This window comes from Peromyscus californicus, unplaced genomic scaffold, assembly GCF_007827085.1.
Source record: "Peromyscus californicus insignis strain IS unplaced genomic scaffold, ASM782708v3 Scaffold_7__1_contigs__length_154581171, whole genome shotgun sequence".
In the NCBI taxonomy this organism is placed as follows: Eukaryota; Metazoa; Chordata; class Mammalia; order Rodentia; family Cricetidae; genus Peromyscus; species Peromyscus californicus.
The window spans coordinates 68,332,914-68,360,324 of NW_026294595.1; the positions used below are offsets into that span (position 1 = coordinate 68,332,914).

At 46.3% G+C, this 27,411-nt stretch overlaps 1 long non-coding RNA gene across 2 annotated transcripts; it reads right to left on the reverse strand.

Annotated features, from left to right (window-relative positions):
* Positions 1–15,584: 15,584 nt before the first annotated feature.
* On the reverse strand, positions 15,585–25,350 carry LOC128101702 (uncharacterized). 2 transcript variants are annotated; one of them, XR_008215167.1, is made up of 2 exons: positions 24,842–25,350; positions 15,585–19,922 (listed from the first exon to the last, which is right to left on the reverse strand). It is a non-coding gene; the product is annotated as an uncharacterized LOC128101702 (long non-coding RNA). The 2 variants fall into 2 exon arrangements; XR_008215166.1 differs by having other exon boundaries at positions 24,595–25,350.
* Between the last annotated feature and the right edge of the window lie 2,061 nt (positions 25,351–27,411).

A 27,411-nucleotide genomic window follows, 5' to 3' on the forward strand; every position in this document is an offset into this window, starting at 1 on the left:
TGTTTGCACACTCAGGAAGCCATAAAAACACTAAACCGGAAGCCACACTACATACGCAAAGGTCACTTTCCACCTCTTGTTCCGCAGGGTCCCCTGAGCTCAGAGGGGAGGGATTTGACAGAGACATCCCATTTAGGGCTGAGATTTCAAGGTCTCTTATTCACTGCATAATGTCTGGCTGTGGGTCTCTATTTGTTCCCATCTGCTGCAGGGGGAAGCTTCTCTGATGGTGAGCAAGACACTGACCTGTGAGTATAGCAGAACACCATTAGGAGTTATTTTATTGCCATGTGTCTTTTAAAAAGAACAGTATTATATGATTTTACCCTAGGTCCCTGCACTATCTAGTCTCAAGTATGGGTTCCATCTTGTGAAGTGGGCCTTAAGTCAAATCAGATTGCCTGGTTCCTCCCACAAGCTGTGTGCCACCACCGCACTAGCATATCTTGCAGGCCCTAGAGTAGATCCAAGTTTTGTTTACATTTCTCCTTCAGTAGCATGCAGAGTACCTTCCCATACCAAAGATGCTACCACACAGGGATGAAGGCTCTGTGTAGACACTAGCCCGACTTCTCCATGTCCAATGAGTTGAGAATATGTTGTCTTTAACAATGGGGTCTTGCTGTCAGTTTGTGGGGAGCAACCTACAGTGCTGGCAACAGCCTGGGTTGCTTGGAGGTTCCCATGGGACCCCTTTGGCCAAAAACTCACTTAGATATAACCCAATCCCAGTACTGGAAGCTTCATTTGGTGACAAGAGATGGCCAGTTGGGGATGTCTTCTGTGTTATTTGGCGATTTCATTTCGAATACTTTCCGATGTGTAAATATTTTACAAAGCTTCTGTTGTACTAGGTTTTCAGACAAATGGCCCTTAATTTAAGCTGTCTTTCCCCATGTTCCCTCCCTTGTCCTCCTCTTCCCTCTTCTTACCCATTTGATCTTCTCAGTCCAGTCCCCCCACCATCCATCCATAATTATCTAGTCTATCTCCCTTTCCTAGGGAGACCTAGCTGTATCCCCTGCCCACATCCCTTACTCTATACCCATTCTCTGTGTTTTTCTGTTTATATCTATAACTCATTTTTAATTGGGTTATTTGTTTTCTTGACATTGATGTTTTTGAGTTCTTTATGTATTTTGGATTTTAGCCTTCTATTGGCCGTGTAGCTGGTAAAAATCTTTTCCTATTCTTTAGGTTGCTGCTTTGTCCTAATGATGGTGCCCTTTGCATATGAAACTTTTCAGTTTTGTGAGGTCACATTTGTTACTTCTTAATCTTAGTGACTGTGTTAATGGTGTTCTGTTCAGAAAGTCTTTCCTATGCCAATGAACTCGGGTATAGTTCCTACTTTCTCTTCTATCAGGTTCAGTGTATCTGGTTTTGTTGAAGTCTTTGATCCATATGGAGTTGAGTTTTGTGCAGGGTGCTAAGTATGGATCTATCTGGATTCTCCCACTGAAGCCATCCAGTTTGACCAGCACCATTTGTGGAAGATGCTGTCTTTTTTTCCAGTGTGCATTTCTGGCTTCTTTATCAAAAATCAGTATCCAGAGGTGTGTGGATTTATTTATACCTGGGTCTTCAGTTTGATTTCATTGATTGGTGTGTCTGATTTTGTGCCAGTTTTTATGACTACAACCTACAGTACAATTTGAGGTTGGGATGGTGATACCTCCAGCAGTTCTTTTATTATTCAGTTCTTTTATTATTATTTTATTTTAGGCATCTCAGGTTCTCTCTCTCTCTCTCTCTCTCTCTCTCTCTCTCTCTCTCTCTCTCTCTCTCTCTCTCTCTCTCTTTGTTCTTGTTTATTTCCATATGAAGCTGAATATTGTCCTTTCAAGATCTATGAGGAATTTTGATGGGGATTGCTTTGAATCTGTAGATTGCTTTTGGTAGGATGGCCGTTTTTACTATGTTAATCCTCCTAATCCATGAGAATTGGAAGTCTTTCCACCTTATGTTATCTTCTTCAGTCTCTTTCATCAATGTCTTACATGCTTTTTTAAAAAATTACACAAGTCCTTCACTTGATTGGTTAAAGTTACCCCAAGATACTTTATATTATTTGAGGCTATTGTGAAAGGTGTAATTCCCCTGATTTCTTTCTCAGTCTGTCACTTGAATATAGGAGGGCTACTGACTTTTGTGAATTAATTTTGTATCCTGCTACTTTGTTGAAGGTGTGTATCAGCTGTAGGAATTTCCTGGTAGAGTTCTTAGAGCTGCTTATGTATACTATTATATCATCTGCAAATAAAGATACTTTGACATCTCCCTTTCCTTTGTATCCCATTGATCTTCATTGCTTGTCTTATTTGTTGTCTTATTGCTCTAGCTAAGACTTCAAGTACTATATTGAATAGGTATGGGGAGAGTGGACAGCCTTGTCTTGTTCCTGCTTTTAGTCAAGCTATTTTGAGTTCCTCTTTACCTAAGTTGATGTGGCCTATGGGCTTGCTGTAAACTGCCTATACAACGTGGAGGTATGTCCCTTGTATCCCTATTCTCTTAAGGACTTTAAGGGTGTTGAATTTTGTCAGAGGCCTTTTCTGAATCTAATGAGATGATTATGTGGGTTTTTTTCTTTCATTTTGTTTATATAGTGGATTACATTTATTGATTTATTTATGTTGACCCATCACTGCATCTTTGGAATGAAGCCTACTTGATCATGGTGGATAATCTTTTTGATGTGTTATTCAATTCGGTTTGCAAGGATTTTATGGAGAATTTTTGCATCTATGCTCATAAAGGAAATTGGTATGTAATTCTCTTCCTTTCTTGAATCTTTATGTGGTTTGGGTATCAGGGTAACTGTGTCTCTGTAGAACAAATTAGGCAATGTTCCTCTGTTTTTATCCTGTGGAGTAATTTGAAGAGTATTGGAATTAATTCTTTGAAATTCTGGTAGAATTCTGCACTAAAACCATGTGACCCTGGGCTTGTTTTGGTTGGTAGACTTTTAATTATTGCTTCTATTTAACTAGGGGTAATAGGTCTGTTTAAATTGCTTCTCAGATCTTGATATAACTTTGGTAAGTGACATGTGCCAAGAAAATTATCCATTTCTTTTAAATTTTCCAATTTAGTGGAGTACAGGTTTTTAAAGTATAATCTTATAATTCTCTGAATTTCCTAACTTTGTTAATTTGGATATTATCTTTCTGTCTTTTAGTTAATTTGGACAAGGGTTTGTCAATCTTACTGATTTTCTCAAAGAATCAACTCTTTGTTTCATTGATTTTTTTTTTATTATTCTCTCTATTTTATTGATTTCAGCCCTGAGTTTGACTCTTTCTTGTCATCTATTCCTTTTGAGTGTGATTTCTTCTCTTTGTTTTAGAGATTTCAGGTGTGCTGAAAGTTACCATTAAGAAATATCTCCAATATTTGATGCAGGCACTTAGCACTAAGAATTTGCCTCTTAGAACTGCCTTTATTGTGTTATGTAAATTTGGATACACTGTGTATTAATTTTCACTCAATTCTAGAAAGTCTTTCAGTTCTTTCTTGACCCACTTTTTGTTCAGTAGTGAGCTGTCCAGTTCCCTTGAGTTTGTAAGCCTTCTGTTGTATTATTGCTATACAGCTTTAATCCGTGGTGGTCAGATAGGATACAGGGTCTGATTTCAATTTTCTTGTATCTGTTGAGACTTACTTTGTGTCTAAGTATTTGTCAATTTTGGAGAAAGTTCCATGAGGGGCTAAGAAGAAGGTATATTCTTTTGTGTTTGGTTGAAATGTTCTGTAAATATCTGTTAGGTCCATTTGCTTTATAATATCAGTTAGCTCCAGCATTTCTTTGTTTAGTTTTTGTGTGGATGACCCAACTATGGGTAAGAGGGGGATATTTAAGTCTCCCACTATCAGTATGTAAGGGTCAGTATGTGATTTAAGCTGTGGTAGTGTTTCTTTTATGAACTCAGGTGCCTTTATGTTTGGTGCATAGATATTACAACGTCCTCTTGGTGGATTTTTCCTTTGATGAGTATATAGTGACCTTTCCTATCTCTTCTCGTTAGAATTGGTTTGAGGTCTGCTTTGTTGGGTATTAAAATGGCTATACCAGTTTGCTATTTAGGTCCATCTAAATATTTGGAATATCTTTTCCATCTTTTTACTCTGGGGTGATGCCTATCCTTGATGTTAAGGTGTGTTCCTTGGATGCAACAGAAAGATGGATCCTGTTTTCACATCCATTTTGTTGGTGTTTGTCTTTTTATTAGGGAATTGAGACCATTTATGTTGAGTGATAAAAAAATGACTAATATTTGCTGATTTCTGTTATTTTGTTGTTTGTGGGGTGTGTGTGTGTGTGTGTGTGTGTGTGTGTGTGTGTGTGTGTGTGTGTGTGTTTCTCCTCTTGATTTACTGGTCTGGGATTATCTCTTTTTGTATGGGGTTAACCTCATTGTATTGGAATGCTTCCTGCAGGGCTGGATTTGTAGGTAGATATTGCTTAAATTTGGTTTTTATCATGGAATGTCTTATTTTCTCCACCTACTGTGATGAAAGTTTTGCTGTGTACATTGGTCTGGGCTGGCATCTGTGGTTTCTCAGAGTCTGTAGAACATCTGTCCAGGCTCTCCTGGCTTTTAGAGTTTCCATTGAGAAGTTGGGTCTTTTAATATAGGTCTGCTTTTATATGTTACTTGGTCTTTGTCCCTTGAAGCTCTTAATATTCTTTTTTGTTCTACATCTTAGTGTTTTGATTAGTATGTGCCAAAGGGAATTTCTTTTCTGCTCCAGTCTGTTTGGTGTTCTGGAAGCTTCTTGTACCTTGATAGGCATCTCCTTCTTTAGGTTAGGAAACTTTTCTTCTACGCTTTTGTTGCAAATATTCTGGGCCTCTTACCTGCGTTTCTTCTCCGTCCTCTAGTCCTATTATTTTTAGATTTGATCTTTTCATAGTGCCCCATATTTCCTGGATGTTTTGTGCTAGGATTTTTTAAAATTTAATTTTTCTTTGACCATTTCTTCTACCATGTTTTCAATGCCTGAGATTCTCCCTTCCACCTTCGTATTCTGTTGGTGAGGCTTGCCTCCAAGGTTCCTGTTGGAATTCCTAAATTTTTCATTTCCAGATTTCCCTCAGTTTGGGTTTTCTTTATTGATTCTATTTCCACTTTCAGGTCTTGACCTGTTTTATTCATGCTCATCCAGGTTTTTTTCCCCATAGGTTTCTTTAAGCGATTTATTCATTTCCTCTTTAAGGACCTCTATCATATCCAAAAAGGCTATTTGAAAGTCTCTGCTTTATGTTTCAACGATGTTGGAATTCTCATGGCCTGCTGTGGTAGGGTTGCTTGGCTCCAGGGGAGACATATTATCCTGGCTGTTTTTGTGTTTTTAGGTTGGCATTTAGGCATCTGGGGTTGGAAGACTGTAATTCTAAGTTCTGGTATTTGATCTCATCTTTGTTAGGTGAGTGTTTTGTTCCTTGGTTTCTGTGGCCCTCTCTGGTTCTTAGGTGGGTGTGGTGGCTGTGTGTTGCCAGGCAGGGAATTCTTCTGGGATCCAGCTAGGTGTGGCCACTGGGGGTTCCAGGTAAAATGTATTTCTAGGTATTGGGAACTGGCACTTAGGAGGGGTGATGCCGAGGGAGTCCACAGAAGGGAGGAAAGCAGGGTGTTCCACCAGGGTCTGCTTAGTCCCCTGGGAATGGGGGCAGAGATGGAGGAGAGCCACAACAGGTAGTCTGCTATGAGGTTGGGGATGAGACTGGGGGATTAGATACTAGGCTGCCTGCTTTCCTGGCTGGAGTGGCCTGTGGCTTCTCAGGGGATGCCTGCTGGAGTTGCAGGCTGGGATAAAGTGATGAGTTGGGGGAAGGAAGTTTGGAGGAAAAGATCTGTGTGATCCACCAGAGATGGCGGCCGGAGGGGTGGGGAAGCTGCAGCAAGTGGTGTGCCGCATTGCTGGGATGAGACCGGGCTGTAGATATGGAGAGGAGGAGGAGGTGAAGATCTGCAGTCAGCCTACCTGCTTCCCCAGCTGGCCAGAGTGTTCTCAGGGAATGCCACATCTGCACATTTTCAAGGGCCCTGTGAGCAGCTGCATTTCAGGATCTGCACTGAGAGGGGTTTAGTGGCCTTGCCTGGTTTCCATACAAATGTTATTTAGGTGGGAACAGATTGAACTTGAGGGTTCCGGGATTTTCACACGACCTTTAAATACTCCAGATTTGCAGTTTCCTTCTTTCTTTAATTCAAAACTGGATGGTCTTGGAAAGAAAACATTGAATTGGATGCTGTTGCCCTGCAAATCTGCCTCTTCCCCCTCCCTCCCCCAGCCCTTTCTGCCTCCTGGATGCTTCACCCACTCACTACCCAGCAGGCTTCATCTGGCTTCCATCCACACTCCTCTGTGGGAACTGCTTGCTTAGAATCCATCAGCCCCCCAGAGGCCTCAGCTAGGGGCCTGGTGGTGTTTCATTCTTCAAACCAGATTTAAGCCTCGTTGTGATGTCCTCCTGCCTTGGCTTCAGGTCATCCAGGAGCCCTACTTTACTGTGACTAGAAAACAGAAGTGCTGGCTGGGGAGATGGCTGAGTGGGTGAAGTGCTTACCATGCAACATGACGACCTGAGATTGATCCCCAGCTCAACAGAAAGAAGGCTGACCTGATGATGTGCGTTTGTGACCCTTGTGCTGAGGAGGTAGAGACAGGTGGACCCTTGGGCTCACTGGACAGCCAGCCTAGACTAATTGAGGAGGCCCAGGACTCAGTGAGAGACCCTGTGTCAAAGAATTAGGTGCCCAGCTTCCGAGGAATAAAGGACACTTGAGGTTGACTTTTGGCCTCCACACACGTGCAAACACTTGTGTGTGTCTACCACACATCTATGGATACACACACACACACACACACACACACAGAGGTATACACAAAACAAATTTCCCTCTTAATCTGTTTATTCTGATCTTTTCTTTTGCTTCATTGCCTTTGTTTTGAAAACATATTTTCTACATTTATTTATTTATTGCGTATGTATGTGTAAGTATGGGTACACAAATGATATGGAGTGCTTGAGGTCAGAGGACAACTTGTGAGAGTCAGTTCTCTCTTTCTACCGTCAAATTCAGGTCCTTGGGCTTGGCAGCAAGTGCCTTTACCAGCTGAGCTATCTCTCCATCCTCTGGCCCTTCTTTTATGATCTCGAACAACTTTCTGTGGCCCTGTGTGACTGCCTGTGTGGATTACTCCCTCTCCGAGTTCCATCTCTAAATCCCATCTCCGTATCTCCTTGGAGTTCTCTCGGATCTCCAGGGGATGAGACAGGTCGTGTCCCCTGAGATGTCTTGACTTCACCACCTCTAAGACAGCCAAACCGTCTGTCCCCTGGACTGTCTTCTAACTCTTCATCACTGAAGCACTGGAGTTCCCTGCCCCTCCCTCCTCCACTCCCATCTCCCCACCACACTTAGCTTTACTAGAACCACCCCACACCCTCTGATCTCACCAGTGTGGCCTCTGCTGTCCCCGGGTATGTGGTCACTCCCCTGTTGCTCCTGGAATGTTTGGGAGGGTACATGTCACCATCCCATTTTTCTAAAAGAGTCTGAGCATTACCCAGAGCTTGGTGCCGCGGTGCATGCCTATAATCCCAGCACTTGGGAGGGAAGTAGAATGAGGTAGGAAAGGCCAGTTACAAGACACTGATTTGTTGATTTACTTAGAGCACTGCTTGTACTGTTCATTTCCAAGCTTGATGTCACTTGCTACCTGGAAGAGAATGACCTGGAGGAATAGCTGAATCAATGAGTTGTTGCCCCTTAACAACCTGACCACACAGGCAACAGGAGGGGGAGGCAGGACCACCAGGAAAGTTCAAGGTTAGATTTAGCTACATAGGAAGTTTGAAGTCGGCTTGGGCTGTATCAGATCCTGCCTTACAAAAACAAGACAAAAACAAAAATAAAGCAAAAACAACAACAACAAAGAGACTTTGAGTTAACCAGTTAGATACTTCCTGAGAACCCCAAATGGTGCAGAACATCGTTTGGCCTCCAGAGCACAGCCACAACAGCCTGGATGGTCTCATCTCTGTGTCTCTAGAGGCCATGGCCATCTGTCTCGCTGTTTCCAGGTTCAGCCCTCCACTCAAGAGTTCTGGATCCACCCTGCAGGGAGAGGACGAGAGCCTGGAGAACAGAAATTCTCCTAGTTCTTAGAGCAGGGCTAAGACCAGTCTCTCCCCTGCTTCCCTGGTGTCACAGTAACGCTGCCTTGCTCAGTCCCGACACGAATGCTCAAGGGCAGGTTGGGGTGCACATACCCTTCCTCTCTTCTCCCATCAGTGCTCTGCTGTGTCTCTCTGTGTCCCCACAGTCTGACTGTTCTCCAAGGCAGGGAGGGGTCTTAGCTAGTTTTGAGTCACCGACATCAGTGGTCTGATGAAGCTGACAGACACTCTCCTTAAAAAACAAAACAAGTCAGGGGGCAGTGACACAAGCCTTTAATCCCAGCACTCAGGAGGCAGAACCAGGTGGATCTCTGTGAGTTCGAGGCCAGCATGGTCTACAGAGTGAGATCCAGGACAGGCACCAAAACTACACACACAAACCCTGTCTCGAAAAAAAAAACCAAACAAAAACAAAGCTGGGCGGGCGGTGGTGGCGCACGCCTTTAATCCCAGCACTTGGGAGGCAGAGGCAGGCAGATCTCTGTGAGTTCAAGGCCAGCCTGGGCTACAGAGTGAGTTCCAGGAAAGGCGCAAAGCTACACAGAGAAACCTTGTCTCGAAAAAACAAAACAAAACAAAACAAAACAAAACAAAAAACCAAACCAAACAGACAAACACAAAAAAACAGAAAAGATTTTAAAACAATAACACAAAATATTTAGGTATTGGTAGCTGGGGGGGAGTGGGGGGGCACGGAGAGGGGGCAGCCACTAGGTACCACCAGGGTAATGCAAGAAAATCCACAAATGCAGCGAGGGCTTAGGAAATTTTATATCTCTATATAGATATCTATCTATCTGAGGGCTAGACGCTTTCTATCTGAGGGTATTTAGAAATAAGTTTCTATCTATCTGAGTGGTAAAATAAGGAAACACACGCTCTCTGATGTTAACTTTCTCTTTTACTTCATCTTAAAAATGGTCTCTGCCTCTTCTGTCTCCACACAGCTACAAATCTCCACACAAGCCACAGGCAAACCTCTCATTTCCATAGCTCTCTCCCCACACAGCACTTACACGGTTCCTAGGCACAGCTCCTCTACAGCAGCAGCTCCTTCACACGGCTCTCTCCCTCTCACACACTCACTCACACATCTTTCTTTTACATTATCCACTCACTCTTTCACACTTCTCTCAGAAGTCTTCTTCTTTGTCTCTCACTCAGCACACACACACACACACACACACACACACACACACACACACACACACACACACACACACACTCCACTCGCGTTCTGCAGCAGCTCTCACACAGCTCTACACATCTACACAGCCATCTCTCTCCACACTGCCGCTGCCTCACAGCTACACTCTGGACCATTATAAGTTACGTTTTCAGGGTCCTACTCATGCTCAAGACACAAGACAAGTCACTTAGTTTCTCTTAGGCTGCTAATGTCACATTGACCCATGCAGCTCTAAGTGGGTGAGGGATCCCAGACAGTAAACAATTGCCTGAACCTTGAGCCGTGAGGGTATGTGCAGAAAGAACCACTGCAAGGAGCTGTGTCTCAATGGTAGTGTCTGGGTGGGGGCTCCACCTCACACAGCTCCTCCCCAAACCCACCCCTTTCAAAGCCCGCCAAACACAGCTCTTCCCCCAGAGAGGCTCAAGACCACTCCCACAGGGGATATATCAGCGGCATCCCAGAAAACAGACTCATGGTTCTTCCGGTCTCCAGTCCCTGTCTCCTCTCCGTGGGGCCGGAATCGCCCGGAACGCTTCACGCATTAAACCTGGACTTTTCCTGATTCTGTCCGTTTTGGTTTGTTGCGACGGTAGAGAGGTCTTCAGGAGGCCTAAAAATTATCAGTAAGCAGCCTGGCCTTGATTTAGCAATAAACAACACCTGGGAATTAGTCTCTGTGTATTTTCTGCAGGGGCAGTTTAGTTTCTTTTGAATTTGTTCTCAAGTTCAAAATTAGCTGTTTGTGTAAAAGACCGTCTTTGCGACTGAGAATCCTATGCCAGTCTGAATAATGTAAAATATCCTAATATTATTTCTATACATCAAAATTATACAGCCTAAACAGATATCGTCTTCCAGAATATCAAAAACTATATGTATGCCCAGTAAGTGTAAAACACACTACCAAAGGGCTGTGGAAACAAAGCTGTTCTTTATAGGGAAGCATAGCAGTGGCACTTGAGAAAGTTATGGACAAAAAACAGCCAGTCATTTACAGTCAATAACCCCACGGCTTTGCCAAGGGGAGCCACCAACAGGGAATCACATGTCTGATGGGCCGACCTGTTACACACCAGTTGTCACTGCTGTGCATTCCCAAGGCCCCCTGCAGGCAGTTAGGATTGCAGAGGAAGGCGGTTGAAAGCACCTCCTAAAACATTAGAAAACCACATTGTGATATCTTTATCATCACAGTCAAAACACACCTTCATATCAAAGCACGGACGGTGCTCCGTGGTGTTCTGAGACACCTGCAACACCACCTGTGATGGAAGGATGCATGCTATGTCTTTAGTCTGTGGTTTGAAGCCAATATTTATCATGGACGGTGTTACGGTTTGAAACTGGACTATCCCCCTACAGGCTCCTGGTCTCAGTTGGTAGTGCTGTCTTGGGAGGTCCTGGAAACATCAGCAGGAGGAGGTAAGTCACTGGGGGCATGCCCATATTCCCAGGGAAATGGAGGTTCCTTTTGAAATCTTAGTTTCCTTAACAAAAGAATTTAGAACAAACTTGCAAGGAAGTTCAAGGACAATTTTATTAGAGAAATAAGGACAATTTATTGAGAGAAAAACAGCAGGGCAGGAAATATTTTTGTACTTTGGGCCACTGGTAAGAGAAGGGAGGTGGGGAAGAGGGAGAGAGACAGTCATTGTTTGGATTAGGACATGGGCGTGGTGGTCAACACGGAGTCACATGACAGAAATGGGGATGGGGAGAGCTTCTGAGAATAAGTGAGAAAGCCCCGAGTGTCAGGAAAGCATACCCAAGCTTTGGTCAGCATCCAAAAGAGAAATGGAAAGCCGCACTCTTCTGGGTAACTCAGAAAAGCAGGCGGGCTCTGTAGTGCTCTGCGCCCGGGCTCTGTAGTGCTGCACTACAGAAGCAATGCAAGCCCCTGCGCAGACAGGGTTTGAAGAGTAGCTTTCCTGGGATTGGAGTGAGGGGGAGAATCCTTGATCACATGACTGATGGGCACAGTTGCATTAACTTCATTTTATTTATTTACTTATTTATTTACTTATTTATTTACTTATTTATTTACTTATTTATTTACTTATTTATTTACTTATTTATTTACTTATTTATTTACTTATTTATTTATTTATTTATTTATTTATTTATTTATTTATTTATTTATTTATTTATTTATTTATTTATTTATTTATTTATTTATGTAGAGACAGAGTTTCTTTGTGAAGTCCTGGCTGTCCTGGAACTAGCTCTGTAGACCAGGCTGGCCTCAGATTCAGAGATCCGATTGCCTCCCCCCCCCCCCCCCCCCAGTGCTGTGATTAAAGCCATGTGACACTATGGAGGAGGCCATAACAAGTCTCTACCCAGGGACAGAGGTAGAATTAATAATCTCTTCTTTGGGACGAGAAAAAGTAGCTTTACCTTAATGGTCCCCCAAAAGTCCAAACGCATCCACTTAAAACATTTTTTTTTTTTTGCCAGGCGGTGGTGGTGCATGCCTTTAATCCCAGCACTCGGGAGGCAGAACCAGGCAGATCTCTGTGAGTATGAGGACAGCCTGGGCTACATATTGAGTTCCAGGACAGGCTCCAAAACTATACAGAGAAACTCTGTCTCAAAAAAACAAAAAACAAACGAAAACCATTTTTTAATTGTACTTATTATTATTTTTTTTTGTGTGTACATGTGGTATTAAGTCTAAGAGTGTCTTAACAGTTCTTAAGTTTTTATCTACTAGGGAAGGGGAGAGCTTAGTGAATTTGGTCAGTTTCAGAGACTTCCTGGAGTCTTTGAGTTGTTCATTTCCCTGTTTAATGGGCTTCCCCCGCAAGAGGGAATGTTTCATCCTGCCTCTTGTTTCACCTCCCTGTGAACATCCTGTGTCTTAGTGAGATTCCATCCAAAGTATAAGGTTTTAATCTTGGAGGGAACTGCTACACAACACCTGGATGCTATGGGATGGTCTTTGTGTACTCTGTGACTATGTGTTGCTCTCACTGGTTGATAAATAAAGCTGTTGTGGCCAATAGCCAGGCAGAATAAGGTTAGATAGTATGTACATTCAAGAAGGGCGGAGTCAGGGCAGACACCAGCCGGCCAGTCAGCCACAGGGGAAGCAAGACATGTAAGAAATAAGGTAACAAGCTACGAACCATGTGGCAAAGCATAGATAAGAAATATGGGTTAATTTAAATGTAAGAGCTAGCTAATAATAAGCCTGAGCCATTGGCCAAACATTTATAATTTACATTAAGCTTCTGAGTGATTATTTGGAAGTGGCTGCGGGCTGGGGCAGAACAGAGAAAAGCCTCTGTCTACACCTGGATTCTATGAGATGGTGACTGTGGCCTCTTTTAAGGCCTCTCTCACAGCTCTTTGAGCTTTCTTCACATCCAGCTCACATTTACTTAAACACACATTCCTCATATTTGTGTAAGTCATCCTGCTGGGTATGGAGGTCCACACAATACTGAGGACCAAGGAGTTTTACAATCGGTGGAGGAAGCAGACATCCTTTCAGCTAACCATAACCCCAAGCACAACACCAAAGGCATTATGGGAGATCTCTACATATAGATCTCAGGTATCCCAAGGGGGAAGGGTGGGGGGGGGTAGAGGTTAACAGTTCAACCTGACCCTAAGATGAGGGAGGGAACTTTCTGAGAGGAAGAGAGCATTTGAGCTCAGCCTCGTAGAGGGAGGCTATGAACAGTTTTCACAGGGCTCACGTCTTTGATAGAATTTTTCCTTTATCCTGTCCAGGTAGGTATGAAGCATCAGTGATTTACCTTAGTTTTCCAACTTTACCTGGTGTGAAAATGCACCTACACAACCATTTTTTTTCACCTTCAGTATAGTATTTGATAAATCACATGTGATATGCCTCTTAACACCATTGTAAAACAGGCTTTCCATGAGAGGGTGTTGCCTAACTGTCAGCTCATGGAAGTGTTGGGAGCATGTTCAGGGGAGCCTAGGCTAAGCTATGGTGTTTGTCAGTGTAGGCATATTGGACTTAGGATATTTCCAACTTATGTTGGGTGTATGTGACTATGTGTGCCCACTGTAAGTCAGGGGACATCTGTAAATATCTCTGAGTGGGTGGGTGGGGAGCATATGTTAATATGTGTTTTTCTTCCCAGAACTCACACTCTATAGATACCTGTTTTTCTACTGTGTTTCTAGGATGTGAGTCCCTTGGGGTTCAGGACATGGCTCAGTGGGTATAGTACTTCCTGTGGAAGCAAAAGCTTCTAGTTTGCATCCTTAGTACTCATGTAAGAGCTGGTGTGGTAGCATGTGCCTGTCATTTCAGTGCCGGGGAGACAGGAGAATCCTTGGGCAGTTTAGCTTAGTGGTGAGCTCTAATTTTAGTGAGAAACCCTGTCTCAAAAGAATAAGTTGGAGACTGATAAAGACAGCTGACAGTTGATCTCCAGTACACATACATGCACCTCTACACATGTGTACTCCTACATATGCTCACCCAGGCATATACTCACATGCATGCATACGCACACACACACAATTACACACATACAATGCATGCCCCATATTAGTTATTAATATATAACAAACGACCCCCCAAGCCTGTGACTTTGAAGAATAATCTACTATTTCTCATGGGTCTAAGGGTGGTCCTGCTGATCTGGACCAGATCCTATTGCTTCTGTGGGGTCTTGTGGTCCCTGGCAGGGTGGCCAGAGTCTGGCTGGTCTGGGTCAGCCTTGGCTAGGGCAATGTGCCTCTCCACTGTGTGATTTTTCAAGCTGTGTTTACCTCAGGCTGATCGCTGTCCTACTGGCCAAAGTAAGTCACCGTATCCAGCCCAGAGTCATTGGAGGACACTAGCCAAGGGCAAGGACATAGGGAGGCATAAAAAACATGGCCACTAATGTAACCAATCTGTCACCATCTTCACAATCAAAGGATCAGTTTCAAACCCCTGGTGAAGTAGGACAGACCTAAACCAATAGATAAGTGCATACATAAAGTTTGAGTGTAAGGTGGCCATTTATCAATTCATCTAGTGGTGGGGCCTCTCACACGGCTACGTCCAAAGCATTTGAAGAATGCTGTCTGTAGCGGCTGGCTGCTTACGCTTCCATTATTTTCTTAGCTGGAATGCAAACCCATTGGGTTGTCCGTTCCCGTTTGATACACCATCAGTTCAGCATCCCACACGATTTTTCACAGAGATGTGTTTCTTTCCCCCTGAGGACATCGGCAACAGCCTAAAACACACTTTCCCCAGTGCTTGACTGTGAGTTGCTATAAATATCAGACATTCTGTCAGCAGCTCAGGGTCATAGCTCAGTTTCCCTGAACCAACAAACACTCATCCCTCAGCCTTGCATGTGTCAGTAAGAGGTGGCAGATCGGGGCCACGTGGGGCAAGTCATTCCCCAATATTGAGTGGCAGTTGGCACAGAATGTGGTCCTGAGTGTGAATCCTGGCTCACCAAGTACAGTTCATGAGACTCTCAGCAGGTAGGCAGGTAGTTTAGAGCCCTGGACGACATGGAATTTCTTCTACCTATAAAAATGGAGGGAGTTGGTCCTCTCAGCTTGTTTCAGGATTAAATGCACTGTTATGCTTACAATTTTTCTTCCCTCTCTCCCTCCCTCCCCCCAGAAAAAAAAATCATTTTACAATGGTGTGTATTCGTGTGGTTTTGTACACTTGTGGGTGCAGGTGGAGTCCAGAAGAGGGAAACAGATCTCCAGAAGCTGCTTGGCATGGGTACCAAAACCAAACTCCAGTTCGTGGGGGAGCAAGATAAGCTGTTAGCCGCTGAGCCTCCTCTCCAGCCCCTGCCCCTACCCCACCTTTTGATAGGCCCTCATGTATCTCAGGCTGGTCTTGAGCATTATAGAACTGATGACCCAAGATTGAAATCTCAGTCTTCTTATTTTTACTTCTTGAATTATGAGGGTGTAACCTCTTGGTTACGAGGGTCCAACACTTGTCTTATGAGATTCTGGGAATCAAACCCAAGGCTTTCTGCAGGCTGGGCAGGTGCTCTACCAACTGAGCCCCATCCCTAACCTAGTTCTTTGACATTTTTTTGAGGAATTTGGGGGCGCAATAGAGAGGAGACTAGCAGGGTACAAGTGATCTGATCAGGAAAATGGAAGAAGGGAGCATTCTTTAGGGAGGGGAAGGAAGTAAATACAGGAAGAGGGAGGCGGGCAAAATAACAATAAGGGTATCGGAAAAAACCGGCAGGGAATACTACTATTTATCTAAAAAGACAAACCTTTACCACACAGAATTCCATGTATATATACACATATACAGTTTCAATAAACTTTTCTCATCTTGACTGATGGTGCTCCCTCCAAGAGCTACCTAACAAAAATACCAATACCAGCTGTAAGAAACTCTCTTTTGAGTTGTTGGCCAAGGCTGTCCAAGACACCCAAAACATACTGCCTCTGTCTTAGTTAGGGTTTCTATTGCTGTGAAGAGACACCATGACCACAGCAACTCTTATCAAGAAAACATTTAATTGGGGTGGCTCACTTATAGTTTCAGAGGTTCAGTCCATTATCATTGTGGCAGGGAGCATGGTGGCCTGCAGGCAGAGGTGGTGCTGGCTACATCTTGGCTTGCAGGCAACAGGAAGCTGACTGAAACACTGGTGGTATCCTGAGCATAGGAAACCTCAAAGCCCGCCCCCAACAGTGATACACTTCCTCCAACAAGGCCATACCCACTCCAACAAAGCCACACCTCCTAATAGTGCCACTCCCTAGAGATTATGGGGGCCAATTACATTCAGAATTACATTCAGACTACCACAGCCTCTCAGTAAATATCCAGTGTTATTTTTTAACAGACTTTTTTTTTTTTTTGCCAAGACAGGGTTTCTCTGGGCACCAGCCCTGGCTGTCCGGGAACTTGCTCTGTGGACCAGGCTGGCCTCACAGAGATCCTCCAGCCTCTGCCTCCCAAGTGCTGGGATGGTAGCACCACCAGCTGGCCATAATTAAAAATTTCAATGCGTTTACCAATAATACGAATATGGTTCTCTGTCAGTTTGAACAAGAGAACCAAGGAGTCCTACGCCGGTATCTAATGGCTCACAATTGCCAGTAACTCCAGCTCCAAGAGATTTGACACCCTCTTCTGGCTTCTATGGAACCCCAATTCCAGAAACTCATGTAAATGCAGAGTGACCTTGGTGGCCTGCTTGTAATTCTAACTCAGAAGGGGAGACAAGATCCCCAGAGCAGGCTGGCTGCCAAGCCTAGCCCTATCAGTACACTCTAGTTTGACTGAGAGACCTTAATGAATAAGGTGTAAGAGTGATCACGGATGATTCCTGACATCAATCTTGGGCTACTGCATGCACATGCATATGTGCTCACTTATGTTCAAAAACATGTACACTCTCATGCACACCACACACACACCATGGAAAAAGTGTGAGGTGCTGGATTCTAACTCCGTTGACTCTGGCAAATGTTTCACACTAGGTTCACACATCAACACATTACACTGTATAGCATAGCTTATTAATGACACCTCAATAAAGCTGGGGACGGGCCTGGGAGTTAGGAGGGTCCTGCCTGACCTGTGTCTGAGTCTATGGCACCTCTGGATATCAGTTCTCCTCTCCATTGAAGTCTCTTTGATGACTTCAGGGACGCTGTCCAACCAAACCCTGCCTCCATGCAGGGTGAGTCAATTTCCCTTCCAGGCCTGCAATCTTATGCCTGTGTGGAAGTCTCTGAACCTTCTAGACATCTGTCTTCTAGGTTTGTAACTCCCACTTGGAACCTGCTCTGTTCTAATGTGCTGTTTTACATTTTAAGGCATTTCTGGTTTTAGTTCATAAACTTACCTGAATTCTCAGTCAATAAAGTACTTGCTCCGCCTCAGGGCTCTCTAACAGGCTCGAGCATGGGAACATGGTACCAACAGGTTTTGCCCTTTACCCTTCTCTCTCCCTTTGCTAAAAACCATTAGGTTACCTTCCTAAAGCTAGCCCCCAAGGTCCATTCCCTTATCTGGCCACTGATTCACTCCTGAGACAAAACACCAAGGTCCAACAACCAGAATCCATTATTTGGCTAACCTGTGCAATCAGGACTTACCAACTCACCCTAGCATAGACTCTCCCTTTTTCTGCTTAAAACCCCACTCCTGCAAAAAAACACCCGCTGCTGCTGCTGCTTGCTGTCCGCCTCTGCCAGATCCAGAGGCAGCCCACCCTACCCCACTTGCCCCTCCAGGGTAATAAATCTCCTTTGTGCTGAGAATTTGGTGTCTGGGTGTGTTCTGCACTGACTCCAAGGGGCTGCCTCTCCCTTGCCAACGTTGCCAGCATGTTGACTTGAGTTCAGTTCCTAGAATCTTAAAAAAAACCTGCCAAGTGTAATGGCATATACTTGTGATCCCAATGCCAGTGTCCAGCCAGCCTATCCTACTTGGTGAGCTCCAGGACATTGAGAGAGTCTGTCTTTTTTTTTTTTTTAATTAAAAGTAGATAGGGATTAGAGATGGTTTAGTAGTTAAGAGCACTTGCTGCTTTTGCAAAGGACCCAGGTTTGGTTCCCAGCACCCCCATGGCAGTTCACAACAGTAACTCCAGTTCCAGGGCATCTGACATCTGGTTTTCATGGGCAGCAGGCATATGTAATGTACATACACACATTCAGGCATTTCCAAGTACATATAATAAATCTTTAAAAAGTGGATGGTCCCTGAGCAATGACACCTAAGGTCGCTCTCTTTCACATGCATGGGCACACACACACCCCTTCTCAGAATTTACACAGAGTGTGGTTTGAATATCTGACTCTGGTTTATGTACGTTTATGGTGGTTATATTTTCAGTGACCTTGTTCAAATCCGCTCCGTGAAACTAAAGTACCCTTGAGCACTTTTGAGCAATGCTTTATCTATCCATTTCTCCCTGGAGAGATTTCAGTGTTGACTGTCTTCTGCCTGTTCCCCCTGTTGCTCCCACTGCCTGTGGCGGCCACAGAAGAGGCATTAGAATGACAGGAGCGTTTCCCTTCCAGATGTCGTGGGGCTCAAGGTGCTCTTTCAGCAGGGACATCAGGCTTTCTGGAAATAGCCAAGAACTCTCCAACATGGCACTCCCTGATTCACAGCTTACATCTGAGGTTGACTCATTCTCTCCTTCAGAGGTTCTTTCACAGTAACTTTAATTACATCATGGACTCATTGTTTTCTGCCTTGATTTATTCTCTTCCTGCGGTTCTTGTTTATCATGTCAGCAACCAGGCTGGCTCACCTCCGAGGGCTTGTGGGAAATTTTCAGGGCTCTGGAAATAGGATCTGAGTTCATCTGTGTTTCTTCAGCTGGTGTGTGCAGACACCCCTGGGCATGTGAGATACACTTGCAGAAAGAACACTTAGCTATCACCTCGGCCACCTTACAGTGCAGACATAGTCATGTACAAAAAAAAAAAAATGCAGGAGCAGTGACTGGAATTGCCTAGGTTTAGAAGTAGATGGTAAAAGTGGTCTCCAGTATACGCATGTCAGTGCTGGGGATTGAATCCGGGGCCTTGCACATGCAGAGCAGGTGCTCAGCCACTGAACCTCACCTGGCCCCATCACACTTTGTCACCCTTGGCTTTCAGCATCCTCTGGCTTTGACTTTGGCCTTGGCAATAGAGCTTTCTCTGGTCAAGGGAATGGTGACAAAGATGTGTAAGCAAGAGCTTGAACAGCGACAACCCAAACTCTTGTGCAATCAGTGTGCTTGCTTTCTCTTGTGCGCCCTAGCTGTAGTCATGAGAACACACTTGGGCTGGCCTGATGGAGGATGACAGCCATGTGGGGCAGCCGAGACCAGCCTGGACCAGTAGATGCCAACGAGCCCCACGATGACCAGGAGAACCACTCCACTGACCATTCCAAATGTACGGGCCATGGGTGCTTCCAGGGAACCCGGGCTCTGGATTTCATCTTACAATGAGCTAATAATTCCCTCTGAGGGTCACTGGGAAAACCAAAACTAAGTAGCGCTCCTGGGACATGTTGAGAAGATGGTGGCTTCTTCAGTGCTCCATGACAGAGAGGGGACCTGGGGCCCAGAAAAAAAACAAGGACTATCCATATGTTAGCTGATGCCTTTTGGTAAAATCCAAGGCCAGCTTGACCTCCAGCTCATCATGCAGTAACACACTGTTTTCCTGAACTCTCCATTGCTGCCTACTGAGCAGGTCAGGCCTTGAAAAATTCATGGTGCTTCCATTTAAGGGCCTGGAAAAACCAGGCAAAGCCAGGACTTTCCCTTTGAGTGTGTGGTTCAGCTGCATTCCCTGGCATTGAACTGGAAAAGGGCATCTTCTATTGCCTTGGGCCTGGGCTCACTTCGGATCAAGGTTTTTCCAGCACTGCTGGGTGCAATGCATGGCTCTGTCACTCTTTAGCTTGCTCTGCCTCCACAGGTGCATGCTATTTTGATGGACCATTCAGAAAATAGGAGTGTTTCTCTGGAGGCTTAGCTTGTTACTTGGCCTTCTTTGGGGCTTCTCCTAGGGAAAACTCCTTTCTCTTCATTTGAGGCCATTGTCTCTCTGAAAAATGTGACCAGGTAAGCTTGTTTCTATTTATCTCAAGGTGTGTGTGTGTTGGCGGGGGGGGGGGGGGTTGGGGGGGGAAAGAGGGGTGGTGGGGGACAGGGGAGATATAATCAACCCAAGGCTGAAATAAGAACAATTAACTCTATAAACTCCAAGACACTATTCGGAAGACTGAAAACAAAAACCACACACAGAGAACAATTTCCTTCATAAATGGGATTCATCTGGGATGTTTTCGACAAAATTCTTCTGCTCTGGAGAGTTCACTTCTCTACCTTTTCTGGTGGTGGGGTAAGGTGACAGCAGTTGGGGTAATGGACTCTGATGGCCTCGAGGCTTTCAGTAAGTCACATGACAGTTTGGGTGGCAGCTGCTCACCTGTAAAGTGGCATCTATATGCAAGAAGTTTCTTGAAGTGTAAACTATCCCGTACAGTTTCATGGATTAGCTGAACTTAGCTGGGAGGTTCAGTTGTGTGGTTGTGCCAGGGTCTGGAGTCCGAAGGCTGCACAGACTGGGTGTCTAAGGTGGGCCTCTCTTCCCGTGAGATGGCTGGCGGCTGGTGCTGTTGCCCCGAGTACCTACACAGAGTGTCTCTCATGGCTGGGGCTTCTCATCATGTGACACTTGGGTTCTGAGATGAACATGCCAAGACATCCAGGAGGAAGCTACCCAGACTCCCATGTCTTGGACTGGGATCATGGAGACCTCACTCTCTCCACATGATAAGATTCCTTCTCATGCTCATTTTATGATTTCACAGCACAGCTCCTATGTCCTCTGTTACTGAGTCAGTTACAAGTTTATGAGTCTGAGCAGAGAGCCAGCTGGGCCCAGGCACAGGGAAGGCTGTGTCCCTTGCTAAAGATACAAGCGTATGACGGATGCTCCATCCTAATTAGCTGGGAGGGAGCTCAGGGCCACACAGGAGCTGATATCAGCGACTGCTGTGCCTGGCTGTGCCCACCTCTGGGCCCTAGTTCCTCCTCTCTCCACCTGCTGCTTCCTCTCATAACCTGATCCCAGTGAGGCCTGTTAGGCAAGCGAAGGTGAGAAAAACACAGTTCCTGCCTTGTATCTACAAGAGAAGCTAAGCCAGGGGAGAAAGGGAGACTGTCCGGCATGAGAGAGAAGGGGACCGGGTGGCCATCATGATGGGACACTTATGGAAGGGAGGCTGGGCCAGGGAAGTCTTCCCAAAGGAGGCGGCTCAAAGGGGCCAAGGGACAGGGAATGGAGGGCATTGCAGGAGAAGAGAGCAGCTTGAATGAAGTGTGAGTCACCAGGTGGCCTGGAGGAGCAAGTGCCTGGGAGGCTGCAGTGAGAATGGAGTGGGACGCTCTGGGGCGGGGCAGGAGATGCAGGCATGGTCTCGGCTCTTCCCAGGCCTTGACAAGGGCAGAACAGCTCAGAGGGCAGAGACTTGACTGAGGCCAGGACTCTGTGGCTTCTTGGTCTCAGCCCCTTTCCAACAGCTGTCGTCCGACTGCTCTTGCTCGCTCTCACAGGGTTCCCTCCCAGCTCCGTTTCTTGGCGGCTCTTGACAGACTAAGGGTGTTGCTTTTCTGCACCATATACTGTAAGGACTTCAGTTAAACCACCTTGGGCCGGATCAGTAAGCAGCCCCAGGGAATCGATGAGTCGGGGCTGGCTATCAGGCAGACAAGAGTCTCCTCCTTCTGTCCCTGCCAGCCTCAGGACTGTGTTCTTGTCTCCATGCCTAGGGAAATGGGGCAGAAGCAGGTATCAGGTAGACCATGAAGAGACAGGGAAGAAGCACCCATCAACTTCTTGATGCAGCTCTTGGATACTATCCTCTCGGGGAGCCGCCATCCTCTTGGGGGAGGGGCCACCATCCTCTTGGGGGGGGGCCGTCATCCTCGGGGGGGGCATCCTCTGGGGGGCCGTCTTCCTCTCAGGGGCCACCCTTCACTGTCCTTGTTCTGCCGCCTCCCTTTACAGCGGTGGTTCCGGGCGAGACCCGTTTTCTATGAAACTTGACCACAAGGAGAGGGACCAAGGGCCTTTTCCTGACTTGCCCCACAAGAGCCAAGTTGCCTCCTCTCTGACATTGCTTTAGAAAAAACCAGCAGGGTGGACACAGATCCTCCAGCCCGTTGCTTTCTGGCTTTGGCAGGCTGAGATCTCTCCTCCTTTCCCCTGTCCTGTGCCTCAGAAAGCTGACCTTGCAGAGGAGTCGAGGCTCCCTGCTGGTTGGCTCCAGTGTGCTTTGGCCAATGGAAGGCACTGGCAGGAGGCTGGAGGGAAGGAGGAGATGGGAATGCTCTTTGCCCCTCTGTTGGCTTAAGCTCCTGCACACAGCTCTTCTGCCCGTCCCCAGCCTTCTCTAGGTCCAGCCACACTCCTGGGGGCCTCGGTGGTTTCAGCCGTCTGCAGTCTCCAGCTTTCCCAGCATCCTCCTTGGCATCTTTAATCCTGTGCATCTCTCTATAAACAGTTCATTAGAGAGTCTTCAGTTGACCTATTAGAACAGAGTCCTGTTTCCTGCTGAGATATGGGGGAACGGGCAGCTGAAGGTCCCTTCCAACGCTGAACATTTTCACATTCTGGAGGGGCAGGTGCAAGGAACTGGCCACTTCTCAGGATCCAAGGCCTGGCTATCCTGTGATAGATGGTCTCCATGCAGGGATCCCAGCTCCTTGGCAGCCTCCCTACCTCTCAAGTTTTGTGCCTTTAACTAAGATTCCTAGTTATCCTAACTATTTTCCTGTTGCTCAGGTTCCCTGCTAAAAGCATCTTAAAGGTTCACTGAATCTATCATGGTGGAGAAGTGACATAGGCAGGAGCTTGAGGCAGCTGGTCACCCTCCACCCACACTCAAGAGACAGAATGATTTTACTCAGCTCACATCCTTTTTATATAGTGTAGGTCGGTAGAGCCCAGCCCAGGGAATGTTGCCACCCACAGTGGTCAGATCTTCTCACTTCGATTAGCTCAGTTAAGATACTCCCCAACAAGGCATGCCCAGAGGCCTTTTTCCTGGGTGATTCTAGATGTCAGGATAATAACTACTACATCAGTTTTGTGACAAGGCACACACAGACTTCAGAGAAGTGTTTTGCCATGTGAGGATAATGTTTGTCCTCTCTGAAGGACACAGGGCAAGATTTTGGAAGGGGAGTCCTTAATTTGTAATCCTGAGGGGTTTTTTTTGTTTTGTTTTGTTTTGGTTTTGGTTTTTTTGAGACAGAGTTTCTCTGTGAACAGTCCTGACTGTCCTAGAACTCACTTTGTAGACCAGGCTGGTCTCAAACTCATAGAAATTTGCCTGCCCCTGCCTCCGAAGTGCTGGGGTTAAAGGTATGCATCACCACTACCCAGGGAGGTATTTTGAATATCTAAATACCACTTACTGGAGGACTATTCTAACAGCTTTCTAAGCATCTCTAACCTCCATTCTCCATGCAAATTCATCATCTCAGCTCTGAACCCGTCACTCCTGCTCGAAAGCCTTGCTTAATGCTCTTTGGCCAACCTTGATGTTGGAGTTCCCCTTTCAGCTCTGTACCCCCAGCCACTAATGCTGCACGTGGCATTGGTTCACTTTATAGCACTATAATGAAATACTCTGTGCTGGGTAGCTTTAGAGTTTTGTGCAGCTCGCAGTTCTGAAGGGTCAAGGGCATGGCGCCAGCATCAGGCTGGCTTTGGTGAAGGCTTTATGGTAGATGGCTTCTCTGTGGTAAGAATATGCACGAGGGGACCACAGGATGAGGTAGAAGGACACATCAGCCAGGCTCTTTCCTAGCAGCCTTCTCCTGAGAACCACCTCAGGGGTACATGAGAATTGCCTTAGCCCTTGGCAACCAGATGATCTCCAGGCCTTTCAGTAACAGTGGTACCAGTTCAACATTGTCTCCAACAGTCAGACCTCTGTAATGCATCCACATCCCAACCACAGCACAGGCAAGGAGAGCAGCCAGTGCCAGGGCTTTACAGCACGGTTGGGACACTTTATGGAGGAAAGGAACACTAGTGTAGACAGAGGGTGACCAGCAAGGAGGCTGAGGTAACCAGAGCGGGGCCGGTCAGACCCTCCTATCTTAGGCTGGATGGCTTTGGTGAGGTTTTTAATTCTGCATATGCTGGGAAGTCTTTCAGAGAGATAAAGCATGATGAGTGACAAGAAACACTGACGCTTTGATTCCCCCTGGCCACTGAGAGGAGTCAGCAGGCACCTTCGGAAGCCAGGGAATCTGAGGCCTAGCGGGCCCAAGCATTTCTATCAGTTCTTTCCGTTTTGGATACTGGCTCCTAGTAACTGAGTTCCAGGAGAGGCGTCTAGGAAGTATGGGCTAAGCCAGCAGGACACATGCCCTTCTAATATTTCTGGTACATGAAAAGTCTTGTTGGGTCCAACTCGTTGCTTTCTGGTCAGTCCCATTAAGAAAGAAAACATGGCCGGGCGGTGGTGGCGCACGCCTTTAATCCCAGCACTCGGGAGGCAGAGCCAGGCGGATCTCTGTGAGTTCGAGGCCAGCCTGGTCTACAAAGTGAGTTCCAGGAAAGGCGCAAAGCTACACAGAGAAACCCTGTCTCGAAAAACCAAAAAAAAAAAAAAAAAAAAAAAAGAAAGAAAGAAAACATGGCTCCCGGGGAGGACTCCTGCAGGTGTGGCACTAATGGATAAAGACCCCAAACTTACCTAATTCTCTAGCCTCTTCTTCTCCAGCATCCACTCCATCAGCAAATCCTTCAAACTCACTCAAAACATCTTCCGACCTGAACCTCTTTTCTCGAGGGATGTCAGGAAGTACCTTTTCTATCTTATCCCGAAGAGTGTTACCCACACAGACTATCAATCGATCACTGACCCCTGGAGTCGGGCATTTTCCACTTCCCTCCATCCTCACCCAGGGCTATCTTCCTCGGGCCACTTCCCTGTCTCTTACCTCTGTAACTGCTGCTGACCCCCAGGCTCCCAGGCGCGGGGAAGGTGCTCCCAGCGGCGACTAAAGGGTGGGCTGCCCTTCCACAGGCAGGCAGGGGAGTCTGGGTAAAGGGGAGGGGTCTTTTCTTAAGCAGGTGTGAGTAAGCCCGGGCATTCTATCTGTTCCTACTTTGTGTTGTTGCAAGAAGCTCAAGAGTCTGGCGTTTGGGGGTGGCAGGAGGAAATGGGTGGATCGGTCCTGAGTGCTAATGAGGCGCGTTCAGCTGTTCTCAGTTGTTCCGCACAGAGGAAGCAGGAGGTCGGAAGCCTCTAGGCGAAGCTGGGAAAGCTTTCCAAGCTGGGGGCCTGAGAGTCGTCCCAGCCACTAGCTTTGGGGGACAGCAGCGGCTCCCACCGGCTTCTCCTCCACCTCCGCATTCATTGGCTGTCTCTGCCCATCAGCGGCCAGCACCGGGCCTGGTCCCACCCCATCTGCCGTACTGTCACCCGGGATTGGCTGAGCTCTGCAAGACTAGGCTGCCTTGCCTCTCGCCATCAGATTCATTAAACAAATGAATCACAATCCTAATTAATTTGAGCAACAGAATTTATGTAACTACTCCCAGCAGGACGCCTGCTCTCAGTCGGCAGCGAGATTAATTCCTCTCTCTGGGAAATTCCAGCCGCGCTGGTCAATAAACCTTAATGATGACAGAAATTTCCCATCTGTCTCTGTTCTGGGCAGGTAACCCCTGCTACCCAGACACGGAGAGGACAAGGACACCAGAAACTCTGCCAGCCCGGATGAGTCCTGACCCATCTAGAACACACACTAAGCGTCGACCAGAGACAGGACTGCCCAAGCCAGGCTTGTTCTGAATCACCTAAACCCCACAGGAGGTGTTTAACTTCTATTTGTGGAATGAATAAAAACTACAGTGTGTTGCTGGCCTCAAGGGCCGGTGATATGACTCAGCGGGCTGCTTGATGCTAAGTCTCACATCCTGAGTTGGAAGTCTGGAACCCACATGGTAGGAGGAGAGGATAGACGCCTTCCAGTTGTCCTCTGACTTCCACACGTGCAATCCATGGCATGTGCATTGCCCGCACCCAATAATTTTAAAATTTAAAATTAAATGGCATCGAGATTCAGAACTGCAACCACTCCTCTGGTCCCCCACTCCGTTTCCTTCCCATACCTAATGTTGCCTTTTTATTCTTCTGAACCTTCTGGCCTACAGGCTGGTCCTTAATGTCTGCCTTCCTGCCCTTGAACAAGTAATTTCTCTCTAAAACATGCCTCTTGCCCTCTCACCAGCCATGAGGGTGTCTAAGTGAAAAGTGGTTTGGAATTAGTTTTCATTATGACCCCCTACTCTTCTGATAGCACCCTTCGCCTCCTATGCAAAGTACATGGACTTCTTTGGGTAGACAAAACAGAGTGAAAATGTGCCAGTGGGTGCCTGCCTGACTCATGTAATTAGCAATGGGCAATGGTGCACAAGACACAAGATCAGTGCACTTCACCAAGGCTAGTTTCTAGGTTGCAATAATCAGGCAGGCACAGCACCATTTCAGGGAGGGATCAGTGTTTGCAGACATGAGGCAGGGGAATGCCGTGGAGAGGACGTTCAGGGAGGGAGGAACTTGTTGAGGAGGTACCCTTTTGAGTTGTGACTCAGTGGCCAAGAGGAACTAATCACAGGACCAGCATCCAAGAAAGGGGGTAAAAATGGCAAATGTCCTCAGGTGCAAGCCTCTCACATTAGCTTCACTCTGCAGGTTACAGAAAGGACCAAGACTCAGTTGGCCATTCACCTACTTAGGGCTAGGGTTTGAACCCAAATCCCTCACCTGTAGAGGGAGTGTTGGGAAAACACAAATGGAAGAGATAGGAAGAGGTGTGTTGGGATGAGGGGAGGAAGACCTAGACTGTCTTGTCTTCTCAGGCGGAGCCCCAGGTAAATTAGAATTTGTCTCTTTCTGACAACTGGATGAACTAACTATAAGATTTGATTCCCAGGAGAGCCTTCTGACTGCTACCATGTCAGTGTCCCAGACCACTGGATGCGGCTGCTTCATGGATGAGGTTAGCTTCCTCTTCGTTCTCAGACAGTGAGGAAGCAACCATTTTTAAAAGTGTGTGTGTGTGTGTGCGTGTGCATGTACATGCACATGTGCCGTGGTATGTGTGGAGGTCAGAGGATAACCCCTGTGGGAGTCTGTTCTCTCCTTCTACCATGTAGTACTAAGGATCAAACTCATGTGATCAGGTATGGCAGCAAGCATCTTTATCAGCTGAGAGTTAACTTTTTGTTGCACACTATTATGAGCACACTGCAGGGCAATTTTGCAATATGCTTTTCTTCCTGTCATCAAATAATCCTCAGGCTGGGGTGACGGCTTCATTAGTAAGGTGCTTGCCAGGTCACTGGGGCCCTTCCCTCAGAAGTGGTTACTGTTGACTGTAGTTGGTTCTTACCAGAGGATTGTTACAGAAAGAGCAAGCCAGCCTGTACTCCGCTCTTTGGCTTCCTGTTACTTTTGGAAGAGTTCCCACACGATGCCGCCTGCCACCACACTCTCCAAAGA